This window comes from Pteropus vampyrus, unplaced genomic scaffold (assembly GCF_000151845.1).
Source record: "Pteropus vampyrus isolate Shadow unplaced genomic scaffold, Pvam_2.0 Scaffold9, whole genome shotgun sequence".
NCBI classification, from domain to species: Eukaryota; Metazoa; Chordata; class Mammalia; order Chiroptera; family Pteropodidae; genus Pteropus; species Pteropus vampyrus.
Genome location: NW_011888790.1, coordinates 15,242,214 through 15,265,212, shown reverse-complemented (window position 1 = coordinate 15,265,212; position 22,999 = coordinate 15,242,214). Strand labels below are relative to the sequence as shown.

General features: G+C 33.0%; 1 protein-coding gene across 5 annotated transcripts in view; it reads right to left on the bottom strand.

Moving 5' to 3' along the window:
- The window catches only part of TMTC2 (transmembrane and tetratricopeptide repeat containing 2), a 370,372-nt gene that overhangs the window by 185,930 nt on the left and 161,443 nt on the right, over positions 1 to 22,999 (bottom strand). Inside the window, exon 2 of one of the 5 annotated variants that reach the window (XM_023521206.1) lies at positions 14,968 to 15,127. The exons of the other annotated variants lie outside the window; for them this stretch is intronic. The gene's annotated coding sequence lies outside the window, so the exon portion shown is untranslated. The remainder of the gene's footprint in view (positions 1 to 14,967; positions 15,128 to 22,999) is intronic. 5 annotated transcript variants of the gene reach the window in all.

The following is a 22,999-nucleotide window of genomic DNA, read 5'->3' as shown; positions in this document are numbered from 1 at the left end:
TATTTCATTGTCTTGAATCTCCTTGCAGAATTTATAAACCAGGCTCTCATCTGCTACCCCATGCTGCCACTGACATCAGTGATATCAAACATTTCATAATACTCCTCATGAATCCAAAATTGTTTATGTTGATGACAACTTTAAAAAAATAAAATGACTTTAATGAACTTAACTATTTTAAGAGAAAGATAGAAAATTGTGCAAGAAAGGCAAAAGGGCATCCCTGTTAATGACGGTGTTCTGGCAAACTTTCAATCTGAACAGAAATTTAGTGGCCTCGAACAATCTAAGTCTTGAAGAAGCAGTGGGGGAGAGAGAGGGATGGACACCATATCTCAACCTTAATGCTTCGCTGGTAATGTGATCTCTTACTATATACATTCTGGCCTTGCATAGAACCTTCTTACTCAATGACATTCCGAATGGTGCTTGGAACCATTTAAAAAACAATCCATAGAAGGCAACAAAAGCAAAAATAAACAAGTGGAAATATGTTAAACTAAAAAGCCTTTGCAAAGCATAGGAAACCATTAACAAAATGAAAGGTAATCTAAGCAATGGAGAAAATATTTGCAAATCATGTACCTGATAAGGGGTTAATATATTCTAAATACATAAAAAACTCATACAATTCAATTGAAAAAACAAATCCAATTACAAAATGGGCAGAGGGTCTAAACAGACATTTTTACAAAAAAGATACACACATGGCCAATAGGTACATGAAAAGATGCTCGACATCACTAATTATAAGGGAAATGCAAATCAATACCACAACCAGATATCACCTCACACATGTTATATTGGCTATTATCAACAGCAAACGGATGGAAATTATGAACAATTTTAAGAGGTGGGATTGTTCATTAGTATCAGATCACAGTAATGCTAAATTTTCAGAATTAACTACCTCAGTATTTTAAAAATATTTGTGGCAGACCTCTGCTAAAAATTAATTCTTGTAATGCTACATGGAATTTTTAATGGTAGGAGGAGTAATATGTTCAGTCATCACCAATTTTTCACTTTCAGCCTCTCTTAGAAAAATGATATGGTTCAAAGCGTTTTTATCATCTAAAAATACCTATGCAAACCATTACCTTGGCTCCTCTGAAATTCTACACAGCGAAGTCCTTAAAATTTCTAGATTATAGAAAAAAAAATTGAAGCCATATAAAACCAAATGTTAAAAGCTGCAATAACTTAATGGATCAATCACATTATTGAGTATTCTTAGATTAAAGAAGGTAGAAACATATCATTTGGGAAAAGTAAATGAGAAAAGATACCATGGATAAAGAAGATTGAATTAGAGAAATAATTCAATTTCGAATTTGTACCAAAAGTCCATTTTCAAAGAGTAACTAAAAGCCTTTCTATTACAATATCTTCTGGTGGGACTGAGTGGAGAGGAGGAAAGAAAGAAAGAAGCATTACAAAAATAGTAATAATCAGGCAAGAAGAAAAGCAAAGCAGTAAAAGAACTGCATATGGAGGGAAATATAACCAGGCCTCTTTGCTAGTCATAAAACTCCAGAATAAGTCAGCTTTAATAATTACAGAATTCTATTTTATTTCTAAAGACAGAAATGGCATAATAAGACAAAACTACCTTATTCATTAATTTTTTAACAAAAGCATCTTTAGTAATTTATTAAATTTTAATAAATTATTACCCAAATAAGACACTGCGATCTAAGATGTTAATAAAATAGGATTCTAGTGTTTATGATGCTGGGAGAATATTTAAATACAATAAAATGTAAAATAAAGATGTAAGTAATAAAAACTATTCAGTGATAAATATTATATAAAAAGTCTAAATGCTGAGAAAATGACAAAAATAAAAAAGCATAAGTAAAAACAAAATGTTAGTATTAATTTATGTAGTACTTTACATTTAAAACATTTTCATAGACAGTCTCCCATTTAAACAACTGACATAACTAAGATCAAAAGACACTAAATTCCAAAGTGATATGCTCATTCTAACTTAACAGTAAAGTCTGTAAGGGCTAAATAAATAACAAAATTCAAGGAAAACTAAACTAACAAGTAAAAGAAAACTGATATGAAAATATTTAAAGTGGAAGAGCCTAATGATTAGCTACCACTTTTTAAATATCAGTCTAAATTTAAAATCGTAACTTTTAAGTCGCTTTAATGCTTTCCTCCAGAATTGTGGTATATGTATCACACATAAAAATAGGATTTTGATAAAACCAAATCTCTCTTCTAGCTTCATGCACCGATTCTTTGGAAATGGCCTTAAAAATAAGGTAAAAGAAAAGAAAGCATGGAAAAGTTTTTATTAATTGATTTTCGTTCCTATGCTCTGATTTATGGATTAAATCAAATTAACAAATTTGTACTGAGCTATAGCTGGAAGCCAAATGATAATACAATTAGCCTCAGCATTTGTTTGTTCTTGGCTTGTGTATCGAATTGATTCAGCATAGGTATTTCTGAGATAAGGCATGAGAGTTCTGAGGAGTTGCCACCATAGACTTGAAAGTTAAAACTAGTGAAAATCCATACAGAAGATGAGAATTCAAAGGTAAGAAAATTTAAACATGATCTGAGTATAACCTTTGACTGGGAACATTAAAAAATGTTTGCAATTTAATAGCAAAAACATAATCAATTTAGTCAACATATCATTAAGGCTGCTATAGGTGGCAGGAACTCTACTATGTACTGGATATACATACACCTGTAAGAAGAGAGATAAGAGACCCTGTGTTCTTGGAACTTCATATGTTCTATCCCGTCTTAGAAAAACACTTCATGAGGAGAATCATAGTGCCTCACAAGATAGTTTTCAAACCTACAGGACCATCGATATCATTTGTAAGCTTTTAAAAATATCGATACCCTGGTCTGACTAAAATCTCCACAGGGGACTCTAATGCAGCAGAAGCTGAGAATCATTGCAAACTTGTACAAGCCTAATTCATGGTACTGACACTAAAAATACTGTTGGCCTATGGCTTTCATTTCGTGAAGTTTTAAAGCATATTTTCCTCATTCTAAATGAATAAACCATAATGAAACATAAATAATGCTTTCTTCCAGTCTCAGGGACAAATTGAATTTGTAATATAATAAGTGAGTGTCATGAAGGTCAGGCTACGAAGGAATTGAGATCTTGTAATAAGGAGAATTCAGAGCTGACATATTCAAGCCTGTTGCACTATTCAGAAGACAGAGGATTTGTTCTCAGAAAAAAAAAAAAAATTAGTCTCCTAAACATGAATCACACAAGGCACATAGTTCAACAGAACAAATAGATTCAAAATATAGACAGGAAATTCAGGGGAAAAGACAATAAAAATATTTGAAAAAATGCTCAATCTCATTCACTAATAAAAATGAAAATTAAATTGAAAAAATACATTTCAAATGAATCTAAGTGAAAATTTTTTTAAAAAATATTCACTGAAATTGTGTTGAAACAAGAACTGTCATATAATGGGAAAATATAAATTATACAGTTTTGGTGGAAAATTTGGAAGTATTTTTTAAAAATTAATTTGCATTCTCTATTATTTGGTAATCCGGATTTAGTTACATACTCTCTCACAAAACCTCTTAGATATAAATACAAGGATATCTAATTCACCATTGTTTATAAAAGCAAAACTAAGAAAATAGTTAATAATTTCAATAGAGCAATATGGAAATAAACCATGGTATACCCATATCATTGACTCCATAAAGCAACTAAAAGGAAAAAATACACATAAACTATATGTATATTATATAGAGAAATACATTTATATATACTGACATGAAAAATATTATTAAGACAAATGAAGCAAATCAAATCATTGATTATATGGTAACGTGACTAACAAAAAACCAAGCAAAATATACATATTATAAAATCATACTGGTCATTCAGGAAAAAATAATACATATTTTTCACAAATACCTAACACATATACATGTAAAGTCTTTTTTTTTTCCAAGTCTAGATATAATTACACCAAGCATGAGATGATGAAATCTCTAAGGTAGTGGACGGAGATGAATAGATGAGTAAGAGACAAAGGTGGCTTCAAATTTATGAGTGGGTTCTGTTTATTCACAGCCCCTAAAAATTTATTGAAAGAAAACTAAAAGGTTTGATAATCTGATCTGCCTAAATTTACCTTTTTTAGGTTAAAAAAAATTTTTTGAAACAAATATACGAAGAATGTCATCATATTTAAATTCTGGTTACGGGCACATAAGGATCTGGTGTGTTCATTCCTATAGATTTTTATATTCAGTATTTACTATAGTTATTATTTTATAATTATTACATTTTTCAACATTAGAAAATACTTCCCCATGTCCCAATTCAATCAACCTAAAATTATTTTGTGATCCTTACCTTAATTTTGTTAGAAAATCTTTAATTTCACAAGAAAATTACATAAAAACGTAATGCACATCAGTTGGGATACAAAATTATGATATTATCCAAAACTGCTCTTCTGGATCTGGGATATAACTGACACATTTTTGAATCCACAGAGGTTACTACAGAGCCTGATACTGGTAAGTACAGTCATGCGCCACATATGACATTTCACTCAATGACAGCCCACATATGTGATGGTGGTCCCATAAGATTTTAAAGGACCTGAAATATTGTAGTGATGCTGGTGTAAACAAATCTGCATTACCAGTCATATAAAATTATAACACAAACAATTATTGCAGCACATAATACTTGATAATGTTAATGAACAACTATGGTACAGTACTTAGTACAGTACTGAATGCAGTATTCTGTGCAGTACGAACCTGCTGTACAGGTTTGTAACTCAGGAGCAATAACCTATACCACACAGCCTAGGTTTGTGTCAGTGCACTCTATAATATTCACTCAATAACAAAGGTACCTAATGACACATTTCTGAGAACATATCCTGGTGGTTAAGCAGCACATGACTGTATTCACATAAATGATTCTTCGACTTTTACCCTCACCAAAAGACAGTTTCTAGCTATCATTATCTCACATATTTTTAAATCTTTTTATAATAAATCCTTGCTCCTAATTCCTACAAAGGCTCATATATTTAATAATGAGGCCATTTAAAAATAATTTGGTTGTCATCATATACAGAAACTTGGCCTTGTCACCTTTATATCACATTTTTCTGCCTCTCTCCATTCCTCTCCATGAAAAGTATACATAAAAGCAATGATATATGTCCTGGAAGAACATTTTCCTGACTACAACCTCATTATAAAAGTAAAATTAGAAATAGGAAAATCATTGCATTCCTTAAAAAAAAATTCTCACCAGACACATTTCATGTCAATTATTGAATGGACAGGGTTCTTTTATAATTCACTATGTACAAAATAATATAAATCTGCTTTATGAAAGTCTAATTTTTCTAAAAATATAAATGTTTTTCATCTTTTTAAAAGTTCTTTTACATAAAAAGGGAAATCAATTCTAATCTCCATTTTATTGAAAAAAACTATATATTTCTAATTACAAAATCTGAGAGGAATTTTTTGTAAATGTCAGATGTAGGAAATCACTGGATGCAAATCAGCTAAGAATGTAATGTTCGCGGTTGACAATTTTATCTCGTCTTAGGATACATGAATGGATTAGAAGAATGTAGCTATTAGTTAATCAGCAAATAATGTGAAATTTATCAAAAAACATCAAAATCATTCCCAACATCACCTGAAATATGAAGTCAAAGCTAATGAGAAGACTCTGTAATATTAATTAGTGGTGATGCCTTTAAAGAAGCCCTGTAGTGATTTATTTTCATCTTCAAAGACTTTGACTAAAGAAATAATGTGAGAGAGAAAAGCAAAAACCAACTATAACATTTCCCCTCTCTATTATTCAAGAAAAACTGCCATTCATGATAGCAGCTTTAGTATTGTCTTCTGATCTCATGTTTTGTGGGGTACAATGGGAACTAAAAAGGAATATTTTAGACTTGATGAAAGAAAACTGTAAACATTTTGGCTTAGAGTATTAAAACCATCATGAAATTTACTTTTTGGCAAACTAATGAAAATAAATTACTTAAGCAGAAGGCTCATTTAATTCCAAATTAAGCCCTTGGCAATGATGGTAGAGTTGTAATAATAAAGTAGATAAAAATCAGTATCTGAAAGTTATAAGAATAACTAAGACAAAAGGCTATCCAGACATAACAAAATTCTAGCATCTTCTATTTTATATTCACCATACATCTTTGAAGTCATAAGCTTTCCTCATATTAATATAGGATTTCTCCTAGCTGCCTTCCTTTCCAAAACAGTTCTCATTGCAGACTCACCCTTGAACATGAATATAAAGACATACTTTTCCGAATTTGTGACAAGAATGAGTGCATGGGTAAAGGATGATTAGTAATTGTTTCTAGAAACTAGTCATGTGCTTAATCAAAGTTTTGCCATAATCAAGTTGCCAGGGTACTTCTGTTTCACTTCAAAGAGAAAATAGCTTCCCTTATTAATAATTACCATCAATATAAGATTAGAAACTTTTTTCCACATCAACTAACAAACAAAATAAAATAATTTTAATGTTTGCTATTTTGAAAGCTATAAAGAAGTTCAATGGATGGACATAGCTAGTCTTTGTGAGGAAAAATTTAAAGATTAAGGGCATAAAAAATATAGTACTGAGACATTCAGCACTTTCAATGATAAGGAATTCTTTATTCAAGCTGACTCCATAATACTTTACGTTGAGTTCAAACTTCCATCAGGAAGCATTCCTACATACACAGATAAACATTTAACAACTTTATAATCGGGTATAGATCAAATTTCATTGATGGAAATGTACAAATTTTTTTTAGACCATATTAAAATTTACCAGTAAGGTTTTCATCAAGGGAGAATATGGTTATATAAAAATCCAAAGAGTGTCAAAGCATATTTCATGTATTTGATATAATGAATGTCACATGATATTTATCCAAAGTTTAAAATCAAACATATTAGGGTTGATTTGATAATAAAAGGTCACCAGAAGTTTTTTTTTCTCATTTCAAATACAGTCACAACTACTAGTCTATTTGAAATTCCTCATAATCTTTATTCATACCTATGATACCAGATGACACTGGTAAAAAAAAAAAAAAAAAAAAAAAACATTTTATATAGAATACTAAAAATGTAAATTAAAAAGAAGAAATGTAAGGTGACCATTTATCCTTCTTCATTTAATCATACTTGAAGGATATTCTTCTTAATTTTACTTAAAAGTTTGTTTTATTTATTCTTTAAATGGTGTTAATGTTCACATCTTGCTGTCTAATACCACTTTCCAATAAAAAGAACCAGGGTTCCTTGGAGAAACAGACTGATTTTAGGGCTGGGACAGAAAATGTACAAGATGAACCTGGAGCACTTATAAGTACTAGAAAGTGAGGAAGTGCTCAAAATGTACACACACACACACACACACACACACACACACACAAAGCTGAAGTGTCAAAAGGACATAGGATGCTGCCTAAAGAGCTCTCGAAGGCCAAAGTTCGGATAATTTGAATATCAAAATTAGTAAAGTAGTACCAAATTATAACCTAATGTATAAATCCATATAGATAAATGATATAACAAACAAATAAGTGAGAATGAAAAGATAACTCCCCCCCACTGCAGAAATCCAAATAATCTATATATATACTACACCTTCAAAGAAGGAAAGCACAATTCCCCACTCCATAAATGTGGGCCATGCATAGTAACTTCCTCTCAAAGTACACAGTATGGAAAGGACAGAAGGTGGAGGGATTAATGTTACAGCGCAGAAACATGAAAAATATCATCTCAGGCCAGGTTATTAAAATCAATATTAACAGTGATAAGTCATGCTAATATAGTGTATTCTTGATATTTTACTATGAAAAAGTCATTTCACCTGTGTTCCTCCTCTCAAAACCCACAAAAATCTAATCATGAGAAAAACATCTGGCAAATTCCAATGAAGAACATTTCACAAAATATCTACCTAGAAATTCTTAAAACTGTGAAGGTTATCAAAAACGAAATCTAAAAAATAAAGTCTATTTAGAGTGGTTGTTACTAAAATAAAAGCTTTAGAAACCAAGAGAAATTAAATAGATGGGTTTTGACAGATCAATATCTGAAAGTTTCAAGCAAAGAAATATAGTCGGCCTCTATATCCATGGGTTTCACATCCTAACCAATCACAGATCAAAATTTTCAGGGGGAAAAAAAAAAATCCCAGAAAGCTCCAAAAAGCAAAACCTGAATTTGCCATGCACCAAGCACTACACTAAATCCACACGAATAAAGTGATATACAGGCATACTCTGCTGTAACCTATTTGCAAATATAGGTTGCATTCAAATACTAAGACATTTTATATAAGGAACTTGAGCATCCGCGGATTCTAGTATCCATGGGGATTCTGGAACCAATCCCATGGATACTGAGGGATGATTGTACTAATAATTAAAAATTAACACCAATTAACATAAATGCATATTAACGTAAGTGCATATTAACATTTTAACTGCCTTTCAAATTAATCCAAAAAGATGGAACAACCGAATAAAGTAAAATTCAGGTTAAATGACCACAGTTGTTTAGAAGTATTGTATAAAAAGATGACATATTGATTTCAAATTGGTTTTTATCTGACACTCTAGAGCATTTGTAGTATACATACTATAAATCCCCAAATCAGTAAAATATCAAGGGAAGGATGCTTCTAAACCCATTGCTATGGTATTTTTGTTGGCATGGTGACTCATTCTTCCTCATTAAGATAACATGGGGAAATCGAGCAGTTAGCAATTTCTTGTGTACCCATGGCAAGCTTCTTCTAGAACTAAAAGAAATTGAAGTACCCAAAGAGTTCAATTACTAGAACTGCAAGGGGTATGCCGCAGCCCCTAACCTACTACACTAAAAGCAAGCCCTTGAATGCCAGTCTTCAGAGTAATCTTGTTTAGCTTAAAATAAGAGGTTTAACACTTGCCACCAGACACTGTGCTATGGTCAAATCAGGTTAGCCACAAAACAATCCAGCCTTTATGAAGAAAATATGTGAAGAAAATATCCTTTATGACCTAAGAAACAAAAAAATACTTTAAACAAAAGAAGATACTTCTTTGACTATCAAAACACTCTTGTTTTCATTAAATTCCTTTCCCTATACTTTAAGAATACACCTAATAGGAAGAGAAATCAAAATAAAAGAGCTACAAATGAATTGAACTTGGAAAAGGAACTCTTTTCTATTGATCTCTCAAGTGGGCAACTGCATTGCAAATGCAGTTCCTGTGCCAATAGACTAAACAGCAACATTCTTTTAACTCTGTGTGGCTTTAGTGCGACAAACCAGCCATTATGAGATGCGTTCCAGTCTCATTAATGAGTTAAGCATGTGAGCCCTGCAATTTGGAAACATAAAGAGACAAACTACAATGAGACTTTCCTCAGTGGGTGCGCCAAAATACAGCCATCTTCTCTCAAAGATATCCTAATAGACAGCTATTGAATGAATGTGGGAGTTTTCCTATGAAGACACAAAAGACACCAGTAAGAAAAAGGTTTTATATATACGAATAACACTTAATACACATACTACATAGGTAGGTATTCAATAATAAGTATAATTTCAATGCTTAATGTTTTTAAATGGAAATATGCTCCTACTCAATAATTACACTTGTCTTCTGCTAAATATAAAAAGTTATTTCAATGTCCAAATGAACAAATGATTTTTTAACTCTTTTTCATATATATATTGCAGCCCTTATCCTATATATTTCCCACATGGAGTTTGTCTTTAAATTCAAAATATCGCATTGATTTATAAAATAAATTTGTTTTTTTGTTTTTTTGTTGTTTGTTTTTTTGTTTTTCGTTTGATTGGGAAGCTGAGGCAGAGCAGAGTTTTGGAAAGAAAATTTTCACTTGGGAAAACATCCATCAATTTTATAATTCTTCTTTCAATATCTGGTGATTACAACTATTCAGAAATTCCCAGACAACACTGTGGCACATACTTAGGCATTATAATTAGCAGTCATTCAGAGCAGAATCAAACAGAACTGGAAACCTCAGCTGAGTAGAACATTCTGGGTTTACCGAGGAAGCAGAAGGGGTCATCATCGCCTATCCCCACCTCACCTCTGCCTAAAAAAACAGAATGAATGAACAACCATGCCAAATTTTCAAGGACATCAGAGTTGTAAAGAGAGTTATGGTTATTAGAATCTATTAAAGAAAAAACAACTCTACTTCCAAACCTTTGCTGGGTGGACTATTGGTTTTGCTCCCATTCATATAAAAGAGACATAATGGAAATCAAAGTAGTGATATCAGCAGTAACCTAATGCTATTTATTTGAAAATACCTTAAAACCAAAAATTCAGTTCTCATGAAAAAAAGAATGATCTTGCAAACTTATGGTCTTATTACTCAAAGTGAATTTCTTTTTGAAAAGTAAAACGGTAAACCTAGAAGGAGATATCTTTTATAAATAAACAAAGTAACTTTCCTAAGAGCACAAGTTAACATCTGTACCATCAAATAAGCATTTCTTAAATGCATATCTTTATTAGCTAGAATGAGTCATCAAAAGCCTGATCCTCAAATTATACTTACTTTACCAATAAACTAGTTGCACATTTCATGCTATACAGACATAGACATGATTGATATAGTTGCCAAGTGGCCATGAGCCAGATGTTTTGGAACAGACTAAAAATACCAAACGGTTTTTCAGGTTCTGTTCTGATAGCCTCTCCAAAAGGGTCTTCATGCCAGAAGCAACTTGGCAAAGTGCGATTTGGGGAGTCTATTGGTGGTGACTACCAATCTGAACAGATGAAATGTTTGTGTAAATGTAAGCCACCTCATTTCTCTTATTCTCTTTTAATGTGAGATTTGAAATTAAATTTTAATCATATGCTAACTTTTAAAGATTATATATGGGAATTGAGGTGTTCAAAAAGCTCATAGGCAATTTCACAAGAAGATTTTGAAACAGAAAGAAACTTGAAAACTGTGAAACCCATATAATCATTGCAGTATTTGTCTTCTACTTGAATAAGACTTCAATACAACCCCAAAGTTTGACCTTACCTTAAATTAGTTTAATTCTGCATTTATTAAATACTTATTTTGAGGGCCATTAAAATTCTCCCCATTAGTCTTCCTTTTGAAGCATGTCTAGCCTTTGTACCTATCATTAAATATTTCAAATTATTTCAGACAGAATTAAAATCTAGTATTATTTAAATTGAGACATACATCTTTGATTTTTAGCACTATCAATTAAAAAAAAACCCGTAGAATTAAATAAGACTTAATGCAAAAATCTCTCATAAGTCTTCAGAACACATTTGGATAATTCTTTCAGCCCACCACAGCTCCAATTAGTACTAATCATTGCCATGCCCTAATTATTTACAATTAAATAAACTGAATTTATGCATGCAAACATTTTGCAATTTACCCCACATCCATTTCTCTTTTCAAGTTAATTTATAAGATCAGGCAACTTGTTTTAATAGATTATTATCATTGGATTAGATCCAAAAAGTATTTGTGTAATGGGAATTCTGTCTGCTTTAACAGTTGTGGTTTAGTGGAAGCTCTCTGACTCAAATGTCAGTCATTTTTTGACTGGCTCCTGGCCCTTAGAACCCTGCTGGGAGACAAGCAAGAAGTGCTTTCCAGGTGCGTGACTGACACTCAGTAAGTCTGAACTAAGCAAAGAGGAAGTGGAAGGGATTGGTTAAATGGCTGACTGGAAGGCTTTTGTCTTTTTGCTCCCTACTTAATGTGCCCTGTGCCCTTGTTGAAAGGCACTGGTCTTTCCTGTCCCCTCATACTGTGCCCTGTTAGGCACCATCAATACAGCAATGAATACCAGTGACACTTCATTCCATGGGCAAGTCAAACAATAAAACCAAAAGATGAAAAATCTTAACACCATGCTATAAATTTAGAATACCAGAAAATGAGAAAAATTACAGGATGCATTTGAATCTTTATTGAGCCTCTGTAACTCAAATATTCCTTTTAAAATAATATCAAGAAATTCCATTCTTGAATAGATTTCCATAATAACTTCTAAACAAAACACACTAGAACTTTTAGAATAAGGATCATATTTCTTAAATCCATTTTTGTTCTATGCCATACCATATCTCAAATCAACCAACATATCTTGTTCCTTCAACAATCTAAATAAATGCAGGTCATCTAAATGATATGCTAAAGCAAGTACAAATTAAGCTCCATTATATCTTTCCATGAGAGACCAGATATTATGAGGAAAGAGATAATTGCCTAATGAATTTAAACACCTGTTCTGTCATTTTATACCTCTCAGATGAGGTCCCGGGATCTAGTGAAGAGAGGAATGCCTAGAAAATAACATCCTATTCTGTCATTATATTCCACTATGGAAAGTGGAGGAAATCATTTATTAGTAGTAGTAACACTAATTACGAATGTTTATTAAACTTTTATAGGATGTTTTTGCATAATTATTGTGAAGTATTTCTTTCTAAAACCTTATGATGTTTGGAAACTTTGTGAATAAGTATTTTACAAAAGGGTAGGTAGAAATCAGAGGTAAGGCGCATTGCTCAGAATCCCACAGCTAACAGGTAGAAAGACTAGGACTCAAAGCGATGTCCTTTGTAAATCCAGGGTGCTCCACCCCTGTCCCACCCTGAACCATGCAGTACTCACTTCGCAACCACTATCTCCAGTTCACCAGCCAGACTCTTCAAACTGCTCTCACCCTTTCCAACCTCAAGGTGAAATCTGACGTAAAAGACCACTAACTTCTACAGGAAAAGCTCTTATAGCTAAAGGTAGGCAAATACTAGAGAGATCTAGAGATCAGAAATTTATATTTGTAAAAACCCAGAACTTTAGAGAGCTTCTCTTTAATGTTTATTTTGTAGTGAGGAACTGGTGGTGTCCATAGAGCTTAAATGTGTTTCCCAAAGACATTAAGCTATTTAATCATGATCAGGACTAGAAATTTCATCTTTCTTTGTGTTCATGGCAAGTACTTTATTCTTTTTTTTTTTAATATTTTTAATCACTACTCGTCATCAATAATCTACAATAATCATCTAAAAGAAGAATAATTAAATTCCAATATCTTTGGCCTAGTATTCAATGGTATCTAAAATTTGTCTCATCTTTACTATCTAAACTTCTAAATTCCCTAAGTAATATTGATATCTTTGTTTGAAACTTCAAAATTCCCTCAGTGGGACTGCCTTCCTTATAATTCTATGTATAAATCAAATTTTTATCCATCTGCCTAATGTTGCCACTATCTTAAATGTCCTCCTTCGTTTCCAGCTTAAATTCCAGTTCTTCCTTAAGACTTTCCCAGTTTTTCCAGGCTATATTAATAGCTGCTTTCTCAAAACTCTCCAGTCTTATAACATACCATATATTATAACATACCAGTCTTATTTCATACCATATATGAAAGATATCATATATTGCAAAGGTCAAGTCTGAACTTAAGGCCTAAAGCAACATTAAGCATCCATAATCCTAATCATTATCACACTCTGACAGAAATGAGTCTCACTACTTCCACATGCATTCAAGCTCCTAGACGATAGAGATTTGTTTCTTTCGTTCACGGAGGGATACTATCCACACCAACGAGACAGCACCTGGTACAGAGCAGGTACTCAATATTAGATCGATGAATGAGTACACGAATGACTGAGTGAATGAACAAAAGAACAATGAACACAAGACAGCAGTCTAGAGTGGGGAATGGAAAGCCAGTATATGAAGGCAGTTTAGATACACCAGAACCTTGATACGATGATCACAGTCCAACGTGATCTCTCTGTTCTATGTACCTATATATAGCATAATATATAGAGGGGGTTCTTTATCTTAGGATTTTTTAAAAAAATCTATATGGATGAGTGACACTGCAGCTCTTTATTTCTTTAACTTTTATATGTATTTTTGATTAGTATCCATGGTTTCTTTAACAATTTGATTTTTCCCCCCTAGTGGGCCACTGCATTAATCTGGGAGTTAGAACAACAGTAAAGCATTTAAAACTCCTAGAGCAAATAAGGCTTGTCCTTTACTGTAGAAAAATTTTCAAATGTATTTTAAATATATTTGAACTATAAAGCCAAGTCACGTTTCTAATTCTTCGGGCTATTTTTAATCAGCGAAGAATAGGAGAAGAATATGGCGTCTTAAGGAATGAAAGGAAAAAAGGAGAAGAGAGAGAGAGAGAATGAGAGGGGAAAAAGAGTCAGGAAGACAAGATTTAACCTTACTAAACTTGCAAGTTCACCTGAACACGATGACAGTAGTCAAATTACATGATACTTCCGGGCATCTTCAGCTCTAAATAGAGAGCCTTAAAATACCCATTTTACTTCCTGAGGTCTTTAGGAGGTGATCTGAGGTGTTAGGAAGATTTGTAAACAATATATATTGTTTACAATTTATACTAGACAGATGTAAGGCATTATGAATTTGAGGGAGAGAATATCCTTTAAACAGCAATGTCAGTTCCTTCAAAAGGATGCTATTGTGGGATTTGAGAAACTTCTAAGTAATTGCATACTTCTCAGTGACTGGAAACTGTGGTCCCAGGGAGGAAGCTATATTTAATCTTATTTCTAAACAGCCCTGTTAAAAATATAGCTACTTTCTACTTTAGTGTTACAGTGAATAACAAAATTTAATGATTAATGAATATAAAAATGGATTAATATCCTTACAATGGTACATAATAGTATAAGAGTATTCACATTTACTTCGATTCCTATAATGAACTCTGACTTCTAAAAAAAATAATAATAATAACAGGACCAACCAAACACATAAACTTTATGGCACATATTTTAATATTAGCTGATTTGTAAAAAAAGTAACCATCTTAAAATAGATAAAAATAAAAGCGGTTCACATTAATTGAGCACTTACTGTATGCTAGGCCCTCAGAGATTTCTATGCATTGACTTATTTAATCCTCAAAAAACCCTAGATTTGAGATGTACTGACGTACAAAGGAGTAAAATCAAAATTTCCAGGTCATGTTGCTATTAAAGCGGCAGGCGTTAAATTTCCCCATGTATCCAGCTGCCTGTTTAAGAAAGGCAAGAAAATATTACAGATCATTGCAGAAAATCTGAAATAACTTTGAAAAGGACCGAATATAAAATTGCACACAAAAAAAAAACCAAAAAAAAAACTCACTTCATATCTACTCAGGAGGTTAAACACTGTAAGAAACAAACCATCACCCCACCATGAACAATTCTGGCCGAGAAAAAAATTATTAAACTGGTACAACTCTTTTCAATTTTTTTTCAGTGACAGCTCTCCTTTGTGACAAAAGTGTCTGCCCTTTGTATTAAGAGCAATAAATAAATATGGTTACTTTTCTTTCTAAGTAATTTGCCAAAAAAAAAATCAAGAAAGATGAGAAAGAAAAATTCAAGTACCCTTACATTACAAGCTAAATTTCAACTGAAGATATATTTTTACAGCTGCTATGAACTTCTAGAGCTAGTTATTCTTGGAAACCACCTTCTGCTTACTTGGGCTTCCTTTAGGGGAGAACTGTTACCAAAGTTTACTTTGTATGATTATTTTGAATGAATCTGATGTCCAGAAAATAGTCGTAGTGCTAAGTTTGGACATGAATTTACTCACAAAATTCTAAGTATATGAGATCCTACTAACACAAAGCAGGATTGGAGATATCTACTCAGTGTGCTCACTAGTATACTGATAAAATACAGAGCAGGAAAACAGAGCAAAGATCATGTACTCTCAGGGTCACACGAGGCAAAGGACACTAGAATAGGTTTCCTCAGCTGTAAAAAGGAAGATTAATATCCTTGACAGAAGCATTCAAAATCCAGATAAAAATAAAACTAAAAGCCCTTTGTAAAATGTATACAATTTGTATGAAGTTGAATGATTCATACTACTATAAATTCATTGTCCTAAACTGGATCTTTTGGAACAGCTCTATGACTTAATACACATGGGTATATCAGCTAAGTCACCAGATAAAGCCAGTGAACTACAGTCTGTGGGCCAAATCTGGTGCCCAACTGTGTTTTTAGATAAAGTTTTACTAAAACATAGCAACACCCACTTGTTCTCAGAAGGCCAGCAGAGTTGAATAACTGTTGAGGAGTCGACACAGCCTGCAAAGCATAAAACATTTACTATCTGGCCCTCTGAGGGGAGCATAAAATATGATAAGGTTCCCAATGCAGATTACTGTTTGACACCTGATTATATTTCTTTTAGGATTTTTTTCTTTTTTAATTTTTCTGTAGAGAATGACGAATTCATTTTGGTATTTAAGGAAAATGTGCTATTTTTCTTGCATAGGAAAAAGGATCACAGTCAATTTCTAATTATGTGCCTAAAAGATAACACAGCTAATGTAAAATGACATAGCTCCTTACTCTATTCTATATAATCATTAAGAATTAGAAAACATGATTGACTTCTGAGAGAATCCATGTCAGATAACCAAGTGTTAATGATATTTAAGTTTAAAAGATAAGGAAAAAGATGAGATCATGTTCAACAAAAATATATGCAGATATTTTAATACAAACAGAGTCTCTAAAAAGTGAAACAGAAGACACAGCCTATTTCGGTTTGCAGCAAATACTTGGTGCCCCCCAAAAAATTAATATAAGTACTTCTGAAGTACTCTCAAAGACAAGGAAAGTTATGATTTTACCAAAAAAAAAAAAAAGAAAGAAAGAAAAGAAAAAAAAGATTAGCAATAAAACTATTTTTAAAAATAGAATGATATAATTCGTTTCTTGAAGCATCCACACAAGATCTCACATTAGGAAAATAACCCAGGGAGAGGTTAAATGACTGTCCACAATTACACAACTAGGTAGTGGCAGAAACTATGTTAGAACACAGGCCTCCTGATTAGAACTGCAGAATTTATGTCATTATGCCACATGGCCATACTTTTCACAGCATGTTCCCTTTATCTCTGAAATCACAATTTCCCTCAAATATCTAACATTTTTCAGGGGCTTTTGTGTAATTAACTTAAAAAAAAAAGGCTACCAGCTGGACACCAAGGTGTAGGTTCAAACAACCTTTATATAAATCAGCACATGTATTAATAGCATTATTAAATTTTTATAGAATCATTCTCCCATAATTAATTGTATGTTATTGCTCTTTTTAAAATTGCTTAGAAGAAAATTTGCCTGTAGAAAGCAAGCTGGGGTATATTTTAAGACAGCCATTTCTTTAAAGGGATACAGAAATACTTCACATTTGGTCCCTTTAAATGTTTACTATGTCTAAAAATGTTTCCTTTTTTCAAAAGGTAATAGAATAGAAATTAGGTTTATCATAGATTTTACAAGCACTTTTACATTGTGATAAACTCCTGATCAAAGCTAAAAACAAATCAATTATATGTATTTAAATACAACCTAATTACTTCTGCATGTGTAAGACATGTGTAACACAAAACTGAGAAGCAAATATATGAGAAAGAAAAAGTACCCAGATTCCTATTTACACTGTAAACCACTATTACTCATTCAAGAATCAAGGGCTGCATGTACCAAGCACAAAGCCAAGAAAGCAATCAAATACTTACGTCAGATTCTTACTCCAGAAAATCGCACTTATGTAAGGACTTCCAATTTATCATACTGTTGAAAAGTAAAACAAGGATCCAAGCATTCTGAACCAAACAAAACCCCAAAGAAATCCCTGATTACCCAAACTCCATTACCAATTTGTAAACAGTAAATAAGACAGGCAAGCATACTAAAGACACCAATGAAAATATTCATGGTTCTCAGTAAGACTTTAACCAGGTTTACTGATCCACTTGGTGTGAGGTCAAAACTTTTCCTACAGAATTTTGTTAAATATGAAAAGTAAAACAAACAAACAAAACTACATCTTTGATAACCAGCAACTATAAGACCAAACTCCCTTATCCTTAATTTAAAAATGTGAAATTAAGATTATGGTAATAGTTGCAAAACCTCACTGAACACACTCAAAACCAATAAAAGCTACACTTTAAATGGGTCAATTTTATGGTATGTGAATTATATCTCAATAAAACTGTTAGAAACAAACACAAAAACCTGGCCTGAACTGACAGGCTATTTATAGCCTTAATTTATTCCATTTACTGTAAATATTCATACATTCACCTTCAAAAACACTAAAAGCTTCTTACTACGAAATGGTACTATATTAGGGGTGTTACATTAATACAGAGATTATGCAACCTATTATCTTTGGGTCATTTTTTAAAACTCAGAATCACATCAGGCCTCAAGAATTTGGGGTGCTGAACCAGTGAACTTGTAGTCTTTTCTGATATAAACAGACGAAAGCTCAGATCCCAAAAATAATCTTTAAAATTCACATCAAACAAGACCAGACATCCTGTGCAGCATCCTGTGCTGTTTAAGATGTACTAAGATACACAGGCACACCTTGGCATCACAGTATCACTAGATATTCTAAGTAATTTTATATTTTTACTAAAATTTGCTGGGAAAAAAGTTTTTATCCAAATTATAAAGCAACATCCTTTTCTTTACAAAGGCATTAAGAAAGGACACATAAATATGTTAACATGTTTGATTAGCAATGATGCAGCACTATGAAATTCAGAGCCAAACCAAATGTTTCAATGTGAACTAATTCCAGAGAATTCTTGTTTATATGCTTTTGAGAAATACTATGTAAATCAGAGGACATAGAGGAAGTCAATAGAGACTGGAAGATCTAATCCAGTCCCACCTCAAAGGATATATCTACAATGCTTCTTTTAAGACTGTTCAAGTAGGGCGAGGTCATGGTGGGTAGGCATAGTATGCCCTTGCAGGCCAATGTGATGTTGATGGTCAGACTTGGAATACCAACCTCTCAATGCCTGGTCCCTTTCTGGGACAGGGGGATACAAAAGAAAAAGAGTTTTCAGTCTTTGGTCTCAAAGAAGTTTCTAAACCAACTACACACACATATCAGTACTACTCATCTAATACTATAGTAGTCATGTCACTCTTTACTTGAAGGAACTCAACTGAGAAACAATAATCTGTATTAGAAATAATCACTAGATTTAGAATTAGCATTGCCTTTGAAATCTAGTATCACTGAATGCTGATCAATTTGGGGACCTCGCTCAATCCCTTACAAAATGGGGCGCAAATAATGACCCCACATGTTTATTGTGACAGTTAAGTTAGAAAACAAGTGGAAATTCCAAGACAGCATAAGTTTTGCCTGGCTTCTTCACTACTTTAAACTCAGTATCTAGAATAGTGTCTCATATCTAGGAAATACGCAGTACCTATTTATTGAAAAACAAAAAAAGAAAACATCTAGCAAATTTCTTGTCACATGACAGGCACTGAGGAGGAAAAAAATGGAAGTTGACTCTGAACCAAAATGAAACAAACGTACAAGCACAAAGTGGTTTTAAATAAATAAATAAAACAATAAACCTGGGTGAGCTGAGCTGCTTGGGTGGCACATCTCTTCTGTCACTCTCTCAGACTCTTTCCATAACCAGGCCAAATTAATTTGTCAGACACTTGTGCTTCTCCGGAACTTTATATGAAATTCTATTCCTACTTAGTGGAGAGTGATATGATCATTATATACATGTCTTGTACTTTCCAGGGGTTGGGAAAACATAGTATACATCTATGTATTTTCAGTACCCATAAAACTAGCTATTGCCTGTGGGAGTGCAGATTATTTGTATTTAAAGATTATTTGTGAGCACCATTGGTCCCAAGGCCAAGCGATATGAGAAAATGGTTATTTCCTTCATAACACTATTTGGATCTTCCATTTCAGCTATACTCATATCAAAACAGTATAATGGGAAGACCATGAGCTTTGGAGTCAGACATGTAGAATGAGATCCCTTCTCTACTATGTATTATTTGTGAATCCTTGAGCAAATTATTTCACTTGCATAAGCCATATCTGTAAAAGTTTCCATATCTGTAAACAAGGTTAATAATACCTGCTCTCATAGAATGGAACAAATTAATGCTAGCACACAGTAAGCCTTGATACTTGGTGATTGTTATCATTATTACCACCAGCTCCGTGTATATGGAAATGAAGGCTAATGAATTCAAGTGGGTTATTTCTCTTTCTCTTTGAATAAGGAAGTCAGCACAGCTGTGGAGATTATACTGCAGAGTGGAAGAGAAACAAAGAGTATATATTATCTTGTCGAAAGACCAGAAACTTTAGGCTGCTGCTTTGACAACTTAACTTCAGCCCTTTTCTCACTCAGCTGGCCCATTTTTCAATTCACACCTCTATATTTTCTCCTTTCGTGCTATTTTAGCTCTGAAATTTATTCATTTTGGGGAGTCACCCTCACTTTTGACATTAGAATATGAATATTCACCCAATAATACAAAACTAATCATGCTGTGGTCACAAGAAACTTTAAATATCTTTAAGACTCTAGTGGTAGCATTTTTTTAAAATCGTACTACATTCCTGGAGTACACAATGAATGACTATTCACCCAGCTAATGTGTGTACTGATAATACCTAAAATTTTCCTTGCTCCAGTTTGTACAGTGGTGCCTTAGAGAATTGGAAGAGGAGCTGCCCCACTATTTATTAACTCTTCACTTTTAAACCAATTGCAGTCTCAGCATCATGAAAGAGATGACCCTTCTATTGAGGGTAACCTATCTCAAACAATAATACACTGTCAGTAAAGGAAATTAACCAAATTAGAAAGAAAAACCACACTGTGACTTTAGTCTCTTTGCGTTAAGAGTCTGCTGGCTACAAGTATTCCATTTGAACATGAACTTAAATTAAGCAAATACTTAAGCCCCTAATTGAAGCTAGTTGTAAGGAGAGAAGGGGAAAGAAGAGAAGGAAGGGCATGAAAGAAGGGAAACAGAAACAAAACAAAACAAACAACTCAATTTCAAGAAGTACCCTGGAATTATTAACATAGCAATAGAGAACCTAGAAATAAGAAGGGCAGAATCTTAACAATGAATTGAAGGATGGGTGCATGGAGGCCCATTACTAGTCTCCAGTCTTTACTGGTAGATAAAAATTATTTCCATAGCAACAAGTTTTTATAAATTAAAGGAAGGGAAGCAATGTGTACAGTGACTAAAGCATTAGACCTGGAGGAGGAGACCTAGAGTACAGTGTTGGCTCTACTCTCAACTAATCCTATGCCTAATTTCTGTAGCCCCAAGTTCTGTTAAAAGAAAGGGGTGTTATGTGGGTAGTTGCCAATATCCTTCTCCAGCTGCAAACTTCTATGTTCTTAGGAAAATTTTATAATGTTTGATAATATCACATGAAGGTATCAGATTCTCAATGTTCCTCAGTGGGTCAACCTAACTATTCTTCAAAAATCACAGGGAGAGCTCTCCTGCTACCTCTTCAAATGCCTCTCAACACCTCAAAAACAAACTAAAAGTAAGCAGCCCGAAAGATTCTTATCCAGTAGCTTCTAGTTCAGTGCTAAAATCTCTAGTTTAAACTACTTTCTCCATGAGAGACTGAGGATCATCCACGTTTAGAATATTCCAAGAAAACTCATAGTGAATTCCAAAATCTTTAAACAGTCCCCCTCCCTCACCCACCCCGTTTCATCTGTCAATTTAATCAAATTTTTAAATTTACCTAAAAAAAAACTTAAAACCAATTTTTTCTATAGTTGTCTCAATGAGCAAAAGTTACTAAGATTTAAGTTTCTGTAAAAATAATTTGGTCTGAACGTGATCCAGGTATCCAAAATATTTTATACAATTTTTGGCAGTCAGAAAAAAGTATTGCTTTAAAAACAAAACTTTTTGCCTTCCACTCTCTCTCTCTAGGAGGTGAAAAATAAAATAAACTAAACCGCTGAACCATCACCACAACAAAAAACAGCCTCAATGTTTCCTTGAAAAGGTTTGTTATAAACCGAGATTCTGGAATCAACTGCAATGATATTGTCTGCCAGGTTGGAAAGAATAGGAGGAAAGAGGTTATCATTCACCTCCAGGTGACAACAGTGCTCCCTCTTTCTCCAAAAAATGAGACTTGAATGCAGCAATCTATTGCAGCCACTGAACTAATCTTCCTTACCATAAACCTGGCTAAAAGGAAATATATAGGAAACAGGATGGTAGGAGGAGGAAAACAGGAAAGCCTGTCTTCCCTCCACTTTCAGATACATAAGCAACAGCACCATCCTGAGCCCGAAGGGGAAAAAATCAGGCTATAAAAATATAAGATGATTTCAAGATATTGGCAAATGAAGAAAAATTAAGAAATGACACATACTTTTTTCAATCAATTAAACAAAGGATAAATTATCAAATTGTGTTGTCTAAAAGTATTATCCTTGAAAAGGATTTTTCCTCAACATTCTTTAAATTTTCAGCATTGGTGAATAGTATAGCAATTTTTTTTGTTGTTGATTGACATTTCACCCTGCATTCTATTAGAAAAGCCACAGCCATGCTAATTGAGTGCTCTGTCAAATTACAAACTAAAGCTTACTACTGAAATGCTGTGGAGACGCAGTAGAATGATGATGACCATGATGATATCTACTGTAAGAAAGGAATTTGGTTAAAGAGTATACATTTACTATATTCACATCTAACAACAATCCTACAAGGCACATATTATATTCCTATTTCACAGACCATATAACTGATTCTCCAACATGTTTAGTGATTTGCCTAAGGTCATAAAGCTAGAAAATGATAGTCTCAATTTAAATCTAAATCTGCAGGCTGCAGTCCTCTAGCCTTTCCACAATAGACTTACTTTCATCTATGCATGAGAAGATTAGCCAAATACCAAATGGTTATTCAAAATAAACAGCAGTGGTTGTTACATTAGATATATTTAACTTTTTATCACACTACATCATGAGATCTTAAGATGAAAGAAATTATATTCAACAGAACGCATAAACTGGCAA